Source organism: Macaca thibetana, chromosome 3 (assembly GCF_024542745.1).
Source record: "Macaca thibetana thibetana isolate TM-01 chromosome 3, ASM2454274v1, whole genome shotgun sequence".
NCBI classification, from domain to species: domain Eukaryota; kingdom Metazoa; phylum Chordata; class Mammalia; order Primates; family Cercopithecidae; genus Macaca; species Macaca thibetana.
Window position 1 is genome coordinate 122,946,435 of NC_065580.1, and position 14,705 is coordinate 122,961,139.

The following is a 14,705-nucleotide window of genomic DNA, read 5'->3' on the forward strand; positions in this document are numbered from 1 at the left end:
ACATACACTGTGACTTCTATTATAATCAGAGGACATGCTGGGCCCTGGAGATGAAAAGGTGATGTTTGGGGTGTAGAGTGTGAATGTTAAATTTCCCCCTAAGGAAAGCCCACTGGTTATCTAATTAAGCCTGTGAACATCCGCTCCCCAAAATGCACAAATATAATTTGTAACCCCTGGAGTTTACAAGATATTCTTTCTATCTTCCTGAAAAAGTGGTGTGTTAGAACAAGTCACTCTGTTGATGCCCTAAAAGTCAAAAGTCTGTGACCAATATGCGTGTTAGAATTTTTTAGTATATAATATTTTCAAAAGAAAAAATGTGGATTCAAGAATATTTTTCACTCATTAGAGAGGCTATGTTTTCTGCCAACGAACATAGAGAGGAAAGAAGTTTTGCTTGACAGAGAAGGTTTAAGCAAGAGAAACATCCTGTACTAATGATTATGAATTCATCTCTACTTCTGCATGTAGTATTTTATTTAATCTGCAGATAATTGTTTTATGTAATATGAATTCTGAAGAAATTAAGTCCTGGAAGGGTGACTAAAATTTGAAACAAATGAGCAAATGACCTATATATGTTTCTTTGTTTATGTGTAGATTTCCTTTGCTGGATAACTGATTACCATAAACTTAGAGGCTTAAATAGCCTATTTTATATTCTCATATTTTCTACGTATCAAGCATCTGACTATGGCTTAACTGAGTCCTCTAATGGAGTCTTACAGATGGCAATTAATGCGTTAGGTGGGGCTGAAATCTCATCTAAGGCTTGGGATTCTAGACTCACATAAATGTTGTCAGAATTCATTTCCTGGAAGCTGTAGAGTTCATTTTGGCTTCTTTTAAGCTGCAGTGGAAAGTCTCTACTGCTTTGAGTTTCTGACGTCAGGAAAGGAAGCCCTTTTTAAAAAGATTCACTTGCATCGATCAGGTCCACCCAAGATTATCTTTCTTAGATTGATTAAAAACCAAATGATTTGGCATCCTGCACCTTGTAGTGCCTCCACTTTTGCTGTATCCTGTGCATAATCACAAGAGTGACATTGCATGGTGTTCTCAGGACCCCACGCCAACCCAGCTGGGTACACCTTCCTGGGCAGGGGAGTCCACAAGGGTGTGACTCACAGGGGAGCATTCAAGAATTACACCCACAAAAATGTTTATCCACAGAGAGACCTGACCAATGTAGTAGCACAGCTTTTTAAAGAAAACCTTGCCCAGCATTTTGGGAGGCCGAGGAGGGTGGATCACCTGATGTCAGGAGTTCAAGAGCAGCCTGACCAACTTGGTGAAAACCTGTCTCTACTGAAAATAGAACAATTAGCCTGGTGTGGTGGTGCATGCCTATAATCCAAGCTACTTGGGAGGCTGGTGCATACCTGTAATCCCAGCTACACAGGAGGCTGAGACAGAAGAATCACTTGAACACAGGAGGTGGAGGTTGCAGTGAGCTGAGAGCACACCATTGCACTCCAGCCTGGGAGACAAAAGCAAAACTGAAAAAACGCTCATCATCACTGGCCATCAGAGAAATGCAAATCAAAACCATAATGAGATACCATCTCACACCAGTTAGAATGGCGATCATTAAAAAGTCAGGAAACAACAGGTGCTGGAGAGCATGTGGAGAAATAGGAAGACTTTTACACTGTTGGTGGGATTGTAAACTAGTTCAACCATTGTGGAAGACAGTGTGGCGATTCCTCAAGGATGTAGAACTGGAAACATCATTTGATCCAGCCATCCCATTACTGGGTATATATCCAAAGGATTATAAATCATACTGCTATAAAGACACAGGCACATGTATGTTTATTGCGGCACTATTCACAATAGCAAAGACTTGGAACCAACCCAAATGTTCATCAATGATAGACTGGATTAAGAAAATGTGGCACATGTAGACCATGGAATACTATGCAGCCATAGAAAAGGATGAGTTCATGTGCTTTGTAGGGACATGGATGAAGCTGGAAACCATCATTCTGAGCAAACTGTCACAAGGACAGAAAACCAAACACAGCATGTTCTCACTCATAATTGGGAATTGAACAATGAGAACACTTGGACACAGGAAGGGGAACATCACACACCAAGGCCTGTTGTGGGGTGGGGGAGGGGGGGAGGGATAGCATTAGGAGATATACCTAATGTAAATGACGAGTTAATGGGTGCAGCACACCAACAGGGCACATGTATACATATGTAACAAACCTGCACCTTAGAACTTAAAGTATAATAATAGTAATAAAAGAAAAGAAAAAGAAAACCTTAAAAAACAAAGAGAGGGAAATAAAGGCATTTTGGACTTGTATTGCCAAGTCCAAAGTCCATTGCATGCCATTGCCATGCTTCGCAAAATTTCCTGTGACAACTTCTTCTTTTTATTTTTTATTAAGGGGGAAAGTATATACAATAAATTTCTCTTTGTTAGAATTTCTTTATTACACTTTCTCCCTTGTTAACTTTCCAATCTCTTTTGTCTCAAGAGTATTCCAGTTAAATGCTAAAATGCCTGCAATTTGGGGAAAATTAACAGATTTATTTTAAAATATTTTGTGATTGAATTTTCAAAAAATAAAAATAACTGAAAAAGGATGACAGTGTACACATAACTCTACTTCTTTGCTGGTATACGATATAATTGAATTTTTTTCAATTTTGCTTTCATTCTAGGAGCTGGTTTCTTCTTTATCTACTTGTTACTTATCATGAAAGTAAATAATAGTTATAGAAGGGACTCATTCATCACTCAGCCATCTCTGTCATATCTCAACTGCTACAACAGTGGTATACTTCTACACATGCTATGAAAGAACCAGCGTAATCACTCTTTAAAGTCATTAGGGAGCCAACAAATAACAGTGAAGCACATTTTGGAAAACATTTGTTTTTCTTGCTCTAAACGCAGTATGTCCTCACATTTACTTTAAGTTCTGTCCTTGAATTAATTTCATTTATAATACATTTTAAAAATAAGAAAAACCTTGATGTCTGTCATTAAAAAACTTTTATTGATTTGTATGCATCTCACTTTGTGTTTTTGTAAACTACCATTGAAAAATCTTAAGATAATTACTGTATAATGGGGTAATTAATTAAAATAACAATAATAAAGACTAAAATTTCTAAATTAGTCTCAAACCATGTTAACCTTACTTTAATTCTCAAGCTGTAATTTCAAGCCAGAGAAGGAACTTAGAGGCATTGCATGTAAACTTCAATTTTGTGTGTGTGTGTTGTGTTTTGTTTTATTTTTTAGGAAGAAGAGTAGCCCAAAAGATGATGAATCTTTATTGAAATCATATAACAGTGATTTTGTAATCACATGACTGAGTTTTTAAATAATGTTGTCTCCTTTTGAACATTTTTTGAGATGCTAGAGAGAGGGGGTAAATGAAATTAGAAAGGACGAATAAAATGGAAATATTTAGGATACTTTTAAAGACACATAATTACTAAGTATTGTTTTAAAGGAAGAGAAGGTTGTTTATTCAGTGACAAAGAAATAGGACAGGAAGTCCTGGGGGAAATGGGACGTGGGAATCCCTAAGAGAATACTATATGTTTGTTCCATTTTGTAGCATGTAGGTAACATGATGTGGTGGCAAGACAATTTTTGTTTGTTTTCCCCTTTGTGTTTTAAGGGAGACAAATTTGGAGGAAGAGACATTATAGTCATTGATCTATTCATTCACTAAACATTTACTAAGCTACTGTTGTGTGATTAACACTGCATTTTGTTTCAGTCTGAAGAACGTACATATTATTTTGGGGGAACTATTTGTTTTACAATTTTCATATACTTTACAAGCCAAAATATCACCTCATCTTGATAGTCGTAAACTGAGCACAGCTGTATGCATTATGTAAAGCTTAAACATTTTCAAATATATTAACCAAATTCAGTAGTATAGTTTCATTTACTACACCCACAAGGCATACTGTCTAACTAGTCTGGGAATAGTTTCACTTTTTATTTGAAATTCAACAGTTATTAAAACTGTTTTGGCTGGAGGACCAGCCAGTTGACCCAAGCTCAAAATCAGATCTCAGTAGGGAGACTATTTTCTTTATTCCAAGCCAGAATGAAAAGAATCTCGGCCAAGTGTCCACGTTAAAGGCAAAACTCAAACAAACAAAACCAATCACACTAAAAGGTGGTGCTGTATGATAGATGAATCTAAGGAGAACAAGCTTGAAAGAAAGATAAGCTGGTTCCAAATAAACAAGGGCAGAACATTATTTTCTATAAACAACATCTAGATTTCTATGTCACATGTTGGCCTGAAAAGGCTAGAAATAATAATTTTATTTCAGTTTTAGCTGAAATATACTTTATAAGTGTGTGTACACTTAGAGACTTTAAATTACTGACCATTCTTGGCATTTCACACTTACTTTTATCTTCCCTGTACCTCAAAGAAATACAAGGAAGCCACCTTTCAAATGATAAGACAAGTCACCACTGTTTTCAAGGCATGAATCAAAATTTAGGAGAAAAACTTAGCCCCTGATAACTTTTATCAGAAATTATTTTATTAATTTGGATCTGCTTGAAAATAATCCTTACTGAATGTATACTATAAACTTTTATGTGGACGTTAATAAACAGAACATAAATGATGTAAAAGTCATAGTTTCAAAAGAAAGAAAGAAGAGAGAGACTTGGCTTTTTTTTTTTCCCCATTCCTAATTCTCCTGTTCTTTCAAGTTCCCTTGTTTACTTTGAGATTGTTATATTTTTCTTCCATTCCCACTGCTCCTCATCTATGATGCTCCTTTCTCATTTTATTTGAGACTACTACAATGTGTTTCTAATGGTTCTATTGCACTCAGTCTGTGCACTCAGAAACTGGCAAAGAGAAGCACCCAAAAATAGAAGAAAACCCCCAATCATGGCACTTCACTTCACATGAACAAACTTCTTCATTTTCTGCCAAATGAAACCTGACTTCTCCGCCTGTCTTTCAGGCTTTCTACTGAAAACCCACCCCACATTCTCATGTCTCGCCATTCCTTACCTAGAATGAGCTCTTCTCTGCCCTGTGCCTTCCAGCACCTGTGACTTTATTCTGATAGTCCTTTCTGCTTTTTATCTAGTTCTATGAGTCCAACTCAAATTCTGAATTCTCCTGGAATTTACTCTAATTTATTTTCCTTTCAGTACTTCCCTGTTCTCAGAATGAGCTGTTCTACCTTGGCGCACTCACATACTTGCTTCTGATGCTATGTGTCATGTGCAGAATTGTGTCCCAGGTATTTTTCCAAGTCTCCCTGGTTTCCTTAAACAGTGACAAGCTCTGTGAGGTGCAGGCTGCACTGGATCCAAGGCACTCCACGTGCAGCTCCCCAGCAGCCTGCAACCGGCATGGATTGCCCCGCACCCTCCCCTCCAAGCACAGTTTGGGAATGTCTCTTCATTTCTGTAAAGATTTTTTTTGAGATAAAATAAAATAAAAACCTGCGTGATAACTCGTGATATGTTGGAGAGAAATAAAGAGGCAGATGCGGCTGGAGATTACAAGGAAATGTCAGCATCTTATGTGGCAGGGTTTGATTTGGGGGACTATGGAGAGTAGATAGGATCGAGAGGAATAACAAAAGAATAAGGAAGACTGTACCCACACACCATAAACAGACAGGCAGGAAGACTGCACTATGCAGAAAAGAGGGGACGTTAGGAGTAGTTTTGGTTATTCATAAATCAGATAATATGTAGTTTTAGATTTACTATTTCAATTCTGGCCACATAGCTTAAATATACACTGAGATATACTGAAGGAGTCCATAAATCTAAGAAACGACTGAAACATTTAAATACCTAGATAAAAATACAGGCATGGAACAAATTGGGTGTTAAAAGTAATTGTTACCTAATTCACTTTTTTCAGATACAGTGCAATATTATGCTCAGTATCTGAAAAAGTTAATTAGGTAACAAATTAAAATATGCTTTACGTGAATATATGTGCATTAGCTTAAAATATCTACCTTGTCCTAACTTCAGTGTGTTTTTAAAATGCAAAAATAAACATAATTTATTTGTATTTTTTATCTAAATACTTTTATTTTCATTACTTAATTTGCTTCTTTATGTTCCACCTCCCATGATAATGATTGAGAGTGTCTTATATAGACACGTGCAATACAACAAAAGTTACGGAAAATAGATGAAGCACTTGGAATACAGACAATACAATGAAATTGAGCTAAGATTGTTCCGCAAAGGACTTATTATAAGGTTCTGAATCATAAGTTGGTAGAAGGATCAAAATACGGCTCTGACCTTTCTAGAGGCTGGAACAAAGAGGGAAGCATGATCATTAAAAAACTTACCAAGCATTCCTTATCAAGAACGTGGAAAAGGAAAAGAAAAAAGAAACAATAACTTACCAAACACTTTGACTAGGTACTCTCATTCAGTCTTCACATACTCCACACAGTGGGCCTGTCTTTCCAACCCATGGCAGGGATCAGTGGTTTTTCTGGAGCTGTTATGGAGGTGATTAGTATGTCAGAGTAGCTTCCTCTTTGTCCTGCACGAAGGAGGGAACAGTTGCTGTCTTTTAAAATGAATCTTTTCTCCAAGCAGAATTCAAAAAGAAGTCAAAAAATTAGGAAATATGAAAAAAACAGATCTGAAGGTATTGGAGAGGTAAAAGACGGCCAAGGTTTGAGAGACAAAATCTCACAGAAAGTGAGCCCAGTGTTGAGGATGTAATCTCGGGATTACATCGAATCTAAGGATGTAATCTAGATTCACAAGATTAGGGATGTACTCTAAATTCACAAAAGTTAATGTAAATTTGGAAGACTGAGAAGCTGTAAATAAGGGTATTTTGCTCAGCGTCTGCTAAAGAAGGCCCTACTAACCTCCTTGCCAGGCTTTGGGTTGGGATCTCAAAGTGCTACAACCTAGGAGTGAAACTGCCTTTGCAAAAATTATGATAGTGAGGGAAATCTGACAGAAAAATTATGACAGTGAAATAAATCTGACATAACTGACTCTGTCTTGCTTCTAACCTCCAAGCTGCCTTTGTTCATTCCTGGGCATAAGCCAAGCTAACTATGGGAGGAATTTAGTTTATAATTTAACTTTAAAACAAAGATGATAACAGCTCCTTCCTGAAACTAACTCCTCCTTGCTCAGGTACCAAAACCACCTGTGTAAAACTAAAATTAGCAACAAGGTTAGAATTATAGTTCAGGAGTCCTGCAGCCAGAGGTTACAAGATTTGTAACCTTACCACTTGCTCCTGTAGATAACATCACTGTTGTAAAACCTAAGGTTGGTAATAGAAGTATTTTCTAGACCCTGCATTTTGATGGACTAGCTGGTGGTCCACCTGAACCAGTAACCAATACTAAGAAATGGGCTCATCTGGTCTTGTGACCCACCACCCAGGAACTGACTCAGCACAAGAAGACAGCTTTGACCCCCTATAATTTTATCCCTGACCCAACCAATCAGCATTCTCCATTCCCTAGCCTAATGCCTGCCAAACTATCCTTGATAAACCCTAGCCTCTGAGTTTTTGAATAGATTTATTTGAGTAATAATTACACCCGTCCTTTGACTTGGATAGCCCTGTGATTATTAAACTCTTTCTCTGCTGTAATAAGGCTGTCTCAGTGAGTTGACTTTATCTGTACAGTAGGCAAGAAGAGCCCATTGGGTAATAACAGGAAGAGCCCATTGGGTAATAACAGGAGCGATAGTAATTCATAAACAGACTGGTCATAGCAGGGATGGAAAACCAGCTTTGGATCATCTCAATATATGATTAGATCAAGGCCATATGGGATTACTACTCCCCTGGCTTCCTTCCAGAAGCAAATATAAGTCAATTTCAGAAGAAGATAATATTAATTTAAGGTTAACATTATTTTTATACTTATTCAAATACAATGTCTGGAACTGAAAGAGAAATAATCAATATATGAGGAGACAAAATAATGTGATACAAGATAATATGAAAAATAATGTTATTTTGCAAAGAAAAATAATAGACAATAGAAATAGGCAGGGAATGCAGATAATAGAGTTATCAGAGATAGGCTTTACTATAGCTATGAAAAATATATGCAAGGAAATAAAAGACAAGACTTTCCGCAGAGAACTGGGAACTATAAAAGAAGTTATTTAAATTCTAGAACAGAAAAGATAATACAAATTTAGAATTCAGTGGATGAAGCTGGACAAAGATTAGATATAGACAAAGACATAAAATATCCAGAATAAAAAATGGAGAGGTAAAGATGAAAATACAGAAAATCAAATGGAAAACACAGAGAACACAGTGAAGTCTGAGGTCCCCGAAAAAGAGGTAAGAGAAAGCATGGAGCAGAAACAATATTTCTAGAGATAGTAAGTGGGAATTTTTTAAAAAGAGAAACTAATTTCAAATGAGTAAGTGTAAGATTGGCAACGGGGCAGTCGGTGCCGCATCCCCAGCCCGCAGCCATGGCCGCCTACAAACTGGTGCTGATCCGGCGGGGCTAGAGCGCATGGAACCTGGAGAACCGCTTTGGCTGCTGGTAGGACGCGGACCTGAGCCCGGCGGGCCACGAGGAGGCGAAGCGCGGCAGGCAGGCGCTGCGAGATGCTGGCTATGCGTTTGACATCTGCTTCATCTCAGTACAGAAGAGAGCGATCTGGACCCTCTGGACAGTGCTGGATGCCATTGATCAGATGTGGCTGCCAGTGGTGAGGACTTGGGACCTCAGTGAGCGGCACTATGGGGATCTAACCGGTCTCAATAAAGCAGAAATTGCTGCAAAGCATGGTGAGGCCCAGGTGAAGATTTGGAAGCGCTCCTATGATGTCCCACCACCGCCAATGGAGCCTGACCACCCTTTCTACAGCAACATCAGTAAGGATCGCAGGTATGCAGACCTCACAGAAGATCAGCTACCCTCCTGTGAGAGTCTGAAGGACACTATTGCCAGAGCTCTGCCCTTCTGGAATGAAGAAATAGTTCCCCAGATCAAGGAGGGTAAACGTGTGCTGATTGCAGCCCATGGCAACAGCCTCCAGGGCATTGTCAAGCATCTGGAGGGTCTCTCTGAAGAGGCTATCATGGAGCTGAACCTGCTGACTGGTATTCCCATTATCTATGAATTGGACAAGAACTTGAAGCATATCAAGCCCATGCAGTTTCTGGGGGATGAAGAGATGGTGCGCAAAGCTATGGAAGCTGTGGCCGCCCAGGGCAAGGCCAAGAAGTGAAGGCCAGCTGGGGAGGATACTGTCCCCAGGAGCACCCTCCCTGCCCGTCTTGTCCCTCTGCCCCTCCCACCTGCACATGTCACACTGACCACATCTGTAGACATTTTGAGTTGTAGCTGCAGATGGGGACCAGTGGCTCCCATTTTCATTTTAGCCATTTTGTCTTCTGCACCCACTCCCTTCGTACAATCTAGTCAGAATAGCACTTCTAGAGCATAGGTTCTCAGCCCAAGCTGTGGAAAAGCCCCCCTTATCCAACAGAGTGTAAAGGTAGTAACTTGGGTTTTTGTGAGTTCTTTGTTTACTAAGGACTTGTGGGGAGGAACCATGCTAAGCCATGACCAATGAGGAGAAGCACCAGAGCCTGTCTGTCCCCAGGAGCCAGTCCTCTGCTCTTCTGCAGTCAGGCCACTGCCTGGGGGCTCTAGTCATTCCAGTGGAGGATGAATGTAACCTGCGTGGTGATGTGACAACTGTTTCCTCCCTGACCCTAGGGGACCTGGTTCTAGAAGTTTGGGATCAATCCTGAATTTAGTTATGTGTTACATTTACTTTTATTAAAAAAGCATAGTACATATAAATAATACAAAACAATAACGCTTCTGGGGTTTCTTGTGGTGGTTGAAATAGTCCCACATGTGGTCATCAGAAAATAAGCCATTCCTCATACCAGTGTGGGATCAGTTCCTCGACCTCTGAGGGGCAGGAGTGCTTCCTGCTGTGTGTGTGAGAATCCCTTCCTGCTTTGTTTCATGGCAGTGAAATGCCCTTTGGTCCTGTCCAAGTGTGTCTTTCACTGATTTCTGAATCATGTTCTAGTTGCTTGGCTCTGCCACATGGGTCCAGTGTTCACCTGAGCACCTGAGCATAACTGTACTAAATCCTTTTTCCAGATCAGTATAATAAAGGAGTGATGTGCAATAAAAAATAGATAAATAAATAAATAAAAAAGATTGGCAACTGTCCGCTTAACAAAAACAATGAAAGCCACAAAATGAGGAAATAATATATTTAAACTGCTGGGAGGAAGAAACACTTAAAAGAAAAACAAATACTCTCAACCCCAAATTCTATAACCAAAGAAGGTGATCATTATGATGATGAATACAGATTTAATGTACTCTCTGTCAAAATCTCGACTTGCATTTTTTGCAGAAATTGACAAACTATATTAGTCAAATTTCTCCAGAAAAACAGAACTAGGCATATACATGAATTATAGAGGCTGAGATGTCCTGAATCGACAGCTGGAAAGCTAAAGACCCAGGACAGTTGATGGCATCATTCTAGCTTAAGTATGAAGTCCTGAGAACCAGGAATGCCGGTTTTATAAGTTCCAGTTGGGGTACAAGTCTGAAGGCAGGAGAAAACCACTGCCTCAGCTTGAAGACAGTCATGCAGAGAGAATTTCAAATATAATTTATTAATTATAATCCTCGAGACAGAACTATTAAAATGTTTCGGTGAATTATGTTTGTCATGTGAAAGCTGGGATACTACTCTGCATTGTTGAAACAGAGACAAACATTTTCTTTTTAGTTCTGCAAAGTTAAATTTACCCTGTGTAATGACAGCATAAAAATTGGCTGAGGTTTATTTATTTATTTATTTTTTAACTGGGATAGAATGGTGTACTTTAGGCTCATAAGAACACCTGAGTTTAAAAAAAAAAAAAAAAGTGAAAAACGTTTTAGTAGAGGGAATCACACCACACTTTTTCGGTTGTTACTTTTTATCTGACATGTATGATAACATACAAGAAGATGCTGTAAAGCTGGAGATAGGGAAGATAGTGAATAAAAGGTGTTGCATTGGCAACGGGCAGAGAGGTGCCTCACAAGCAGGTGGGAAGAAGCAACAGAGAGGAGTGGCCAGGAGCTTCGACTCTGAAGCCAATCACCTAACTCCTCTGTGCGTCAATTTTCTTATCTGGAAAACAGAGTCAATAATCATCACAGCATTGTTATATGAATTGCGTGAGTTGCTGTTTGTATAGCGCTCAGAACACTGGCACACAGTAACTACTTAAAGCTTTGTATGACAAGAAAACACTGAGCTGACAAAGTCCACCATCACATTTCAGACTGCCAGCACGGAGTAGATCACCATGGCTTTTTAAGAGCAAGTGGCTTCTAGAGAACAATCTCCGATATAGTCACTTCCCATTGCCCACTAAAATCCACAATTACTGAGAGACAAAAATTAACAAGATATGTAAAAATGAAGGGAAATATTACTGCCAGAGACTCAGAGGAGTTTGCCCCAAGTACAAAGCCAAGGAACAGAATGGGACCCACTTAGTCTTTGCTGAAGAAAACAGAGTCCTCACTTCTTGGATTGTCTAAGGCATCCTGGGTCAAATGTAGCTAGAGAACCAGGCAGCTGCTCCCTACTGAGGAAGCAGTGTTCTTTCAAACAGTTCACTCATTACTCTAACCCCTGTGAATCCATTCTGAAATCAAAATCTCAGAAAATACCTGGGAGAAAGATAGAAAGGAGTATCAAAACATATCATTACCTGGAACGCATTATCTTCATAAGTAAAATAGCAAATAGTCAGGCAAAGGAATATTAAGAGTTACATTTTTTTTCTGAACTGTGTCATTCCAAAATAGGAAAGTAATCAGCAGTTTATGTGGTAGACCAGAAAATGTAAATGATCTGTAGTCTCTACGCTGGGGCTGGCCCGGAACTGGGTGTACGAAGATGCTCCAGGTGTGACTCTTACCTTCAGATTTAGTCAAGCCTCATCTACAAACCTTGTGTATTAGTAAATATGAGTATAGATACACACACACACACACATACACAAGCTTTCCAAACAAATGTACCATTAAATATACAGTAAACTTCCTCCGAGGACACATCATCCTCTAAAAGTGGTACATCTTACGACTGAGACGGCTGCCCTAAATTGTTTGGCACACACAAAGTAAGGCAAAAATAACATGGCACTTATTCATTTTTTTTTTTACTGGTTTAATAAGTTAGTTTTAATATGTACAAGGGACTCTGACAGATCATGAAATTTGGCAGTGAACAAACTGGACAAGGTCCATGCTTTTGAGGAGCTTACAGTTGGTGATGTAAACAACATATTACATCGCAAACCTGTTTGACTGTTATACATCGCTTTTATTTATTTCTTTAACAAATAGTTTTGAGCATCTGGCCCTGTGCTTCTTGCTCTTGGACTGTTTGATTCTGGGTTTCATATCAAACTTAAAATCTAGTGAATGACACAGGGTAAAAATCAGACACAAAAGTATACTAAGATTGAGATTATTCTTAGCAAGAAAATAGACATAATTCCATGGAAGTATATATAAGTGTAATTTAACCTGAGATATGATGGAGAGACAAGTTAGGCATTTAGGCAGAAATAACAGCACATAAAAAAAAATTGTGGTAACAATGAGTTTGAGACATTTGAAGGGATATAAAGGCCAGAAATCAAGTAATCACATAAGGACGGAAAGACCAACCCTATTGTAATTTCTATGCAGTGAGAATCCAAGAATGGGAGATCCTAAAGCAGCATCCAGTTTTTAGGTGGATCCTTCCTTAAGTCAATTTCCCAGACCCATTTCCAGCCAGGTGTGATGATATGACCCTGCCCTGGTCTATTAGGGGAAGGTGAAGGGCCATTTTCTGTAACATTTCCGTAAACAAGAGATTCCTCACTCACAACCTTGGTCCCTTCTTTCTCATTTTCTTCCTGCTGCTTGCGGCATGAACATGGATTCACACTGGGCAATGAAGACAAAGTTCTAGGGATGTCAACCTCCAAGAAGCCTGGACTCCACTGGGGTTCATGGAGCAAAGGCATTTCATGGGTCCTGACGGCATAGTTCCATGCTTCCACGCAAGCAAGGATTGAGGCCTGGTGTTGTTTAGCCACTATTATCTGAGGTTCCAGGCACTCTTCACCTCACCCAATCTTAATTAACGTAGAATTTGGTAATGAAAGTGTGGCAGCGTAAGTCATAGTGGAAAATAATAGCTTTTTGTTTTTCCTTGTAGCTCTGCAGGATGTTGGGAAAATGGCGGAAACCCCAATCTAAATGTTACTGTGTTGTAGATTCTTCAATATCCTACGCATCCCAGATGTGAGCCTTTACCATTCCTGCCTGGAACGATATACTGACTCCTATGGAATCAAGATAACTGGTGCTTCTCATTCTCTCTTTTGTAAGTAGGAGTCCAGTTATACTTTTTGTTAATGCTCCGTAATTACATATTGCCTGTGCAGGGAAGCAGACTTATATTTTGATATCTAGTTTTCTTGTTTACAAAGAGCCCCAGTTGGGCATAGTGAACAATCCTGGACCTGGATCTGAATGGGATTTGCAGTGGAACTTCAGGACTGCCTTTCACAGAGGAGTGTTGACTGTGGTTTACACATGGGAAGACATGGAATTAGGAGAGCCATTTATTATAGTCAGAGGCCTATGCTCCCACACACACCAGACAAAACTCTCCCAAACATTCAATAGAATCCTCACACTCCAAGAAATATGTAGCTTAGAAAATACGTTCAATAAAATGAAATATGAGTAGTCAGTGGTTTTTAAATAACCAAATAAACACATACTAAGAGGACTACTTTTGAAAATATTGATAGACCTATAAATTTTACCACAAAACAAAATTATGGATTTTTGCCCAAACCATTTTGTAAAACAAGCACAAAAGTACCATTTTATGAAACAAGCAGAAAAGAACAAGATGGAAAACCTATCTAAAATGATGTTTGTGGAGCAGCTTAATATATAATCTAAATAGAGTAAATACAGTTGTAACTGCATTGATACCAAACGGAAGATAATGGAGAATCAGGAAAATTTTGGAAGTTGAAGGAAGGGGGAATGTAAAGACCTTTTTCAGCAAAAGAGCACAGGAAAAAGACATTTTGGGGAAAATGTTCTCAGACAGAAAGCATTAGTAGTTGACCTTCACAGTGGAGAAGATTCTCATTTCCTCAGTTTCCATGGTTTACGCAGTTTGCATGATAATCAACAACTTCCATGTTCTAGCTGGAGATCACTGGATATGATTAGATTTGAAGTATAGTCAGGATTGGCATCCAAGGCTGATAAAGACGTCCACAGCAAGGAGCTGTAAAAATAGATGTCAACTTCAACTAAGCATCTGTGTTCAGTTGAGGATCAAATTGAAAAAGTGAAGCCTGAGAGGAAAAGTATAGGAACAGTGACCATTAGTGAGCTAAGTGGAAAGGGGGTGACTTCTGGAAAGAAAGTTGAAAATTAATACCTTGTGTAAGGATCAGAGTATGGTGGCCAGATGTGAGACCGGATGAGGAGCATGAAGGATCTTGAGAGCTGGAGTGTTAGCAAGATGGGATGCATCCAACATCCATCAGCAGACATCTGTGAAGCTAGTAGAAAGGTCTCTATACTATAAAATCTGACCTTTGAGTGTATCCTAAAATAAAACTTGAAAACCT

General features: G+C 38.9%; 1 protein-coding gene and 1 pseudogene across 3 annotated transcripts in view; one reads left to right on the plus strand and one right to left on the minus strand.

The window, feature by feature from the left end:
* LOC126951481 (calmodulin-1-like) overlaps positions 1–14,705 on the minus strand; it is a 1,062,071-nt gene that overhangs the window by 868,028 nt on the left and 179,338 nt on the right. The window lies entirely within an intron of this gene.
* On the plus strand, positions 8,474–9,238 carry LOC126951480 (phosphoglycerate mutase 1-like; annotated as a pseudogene).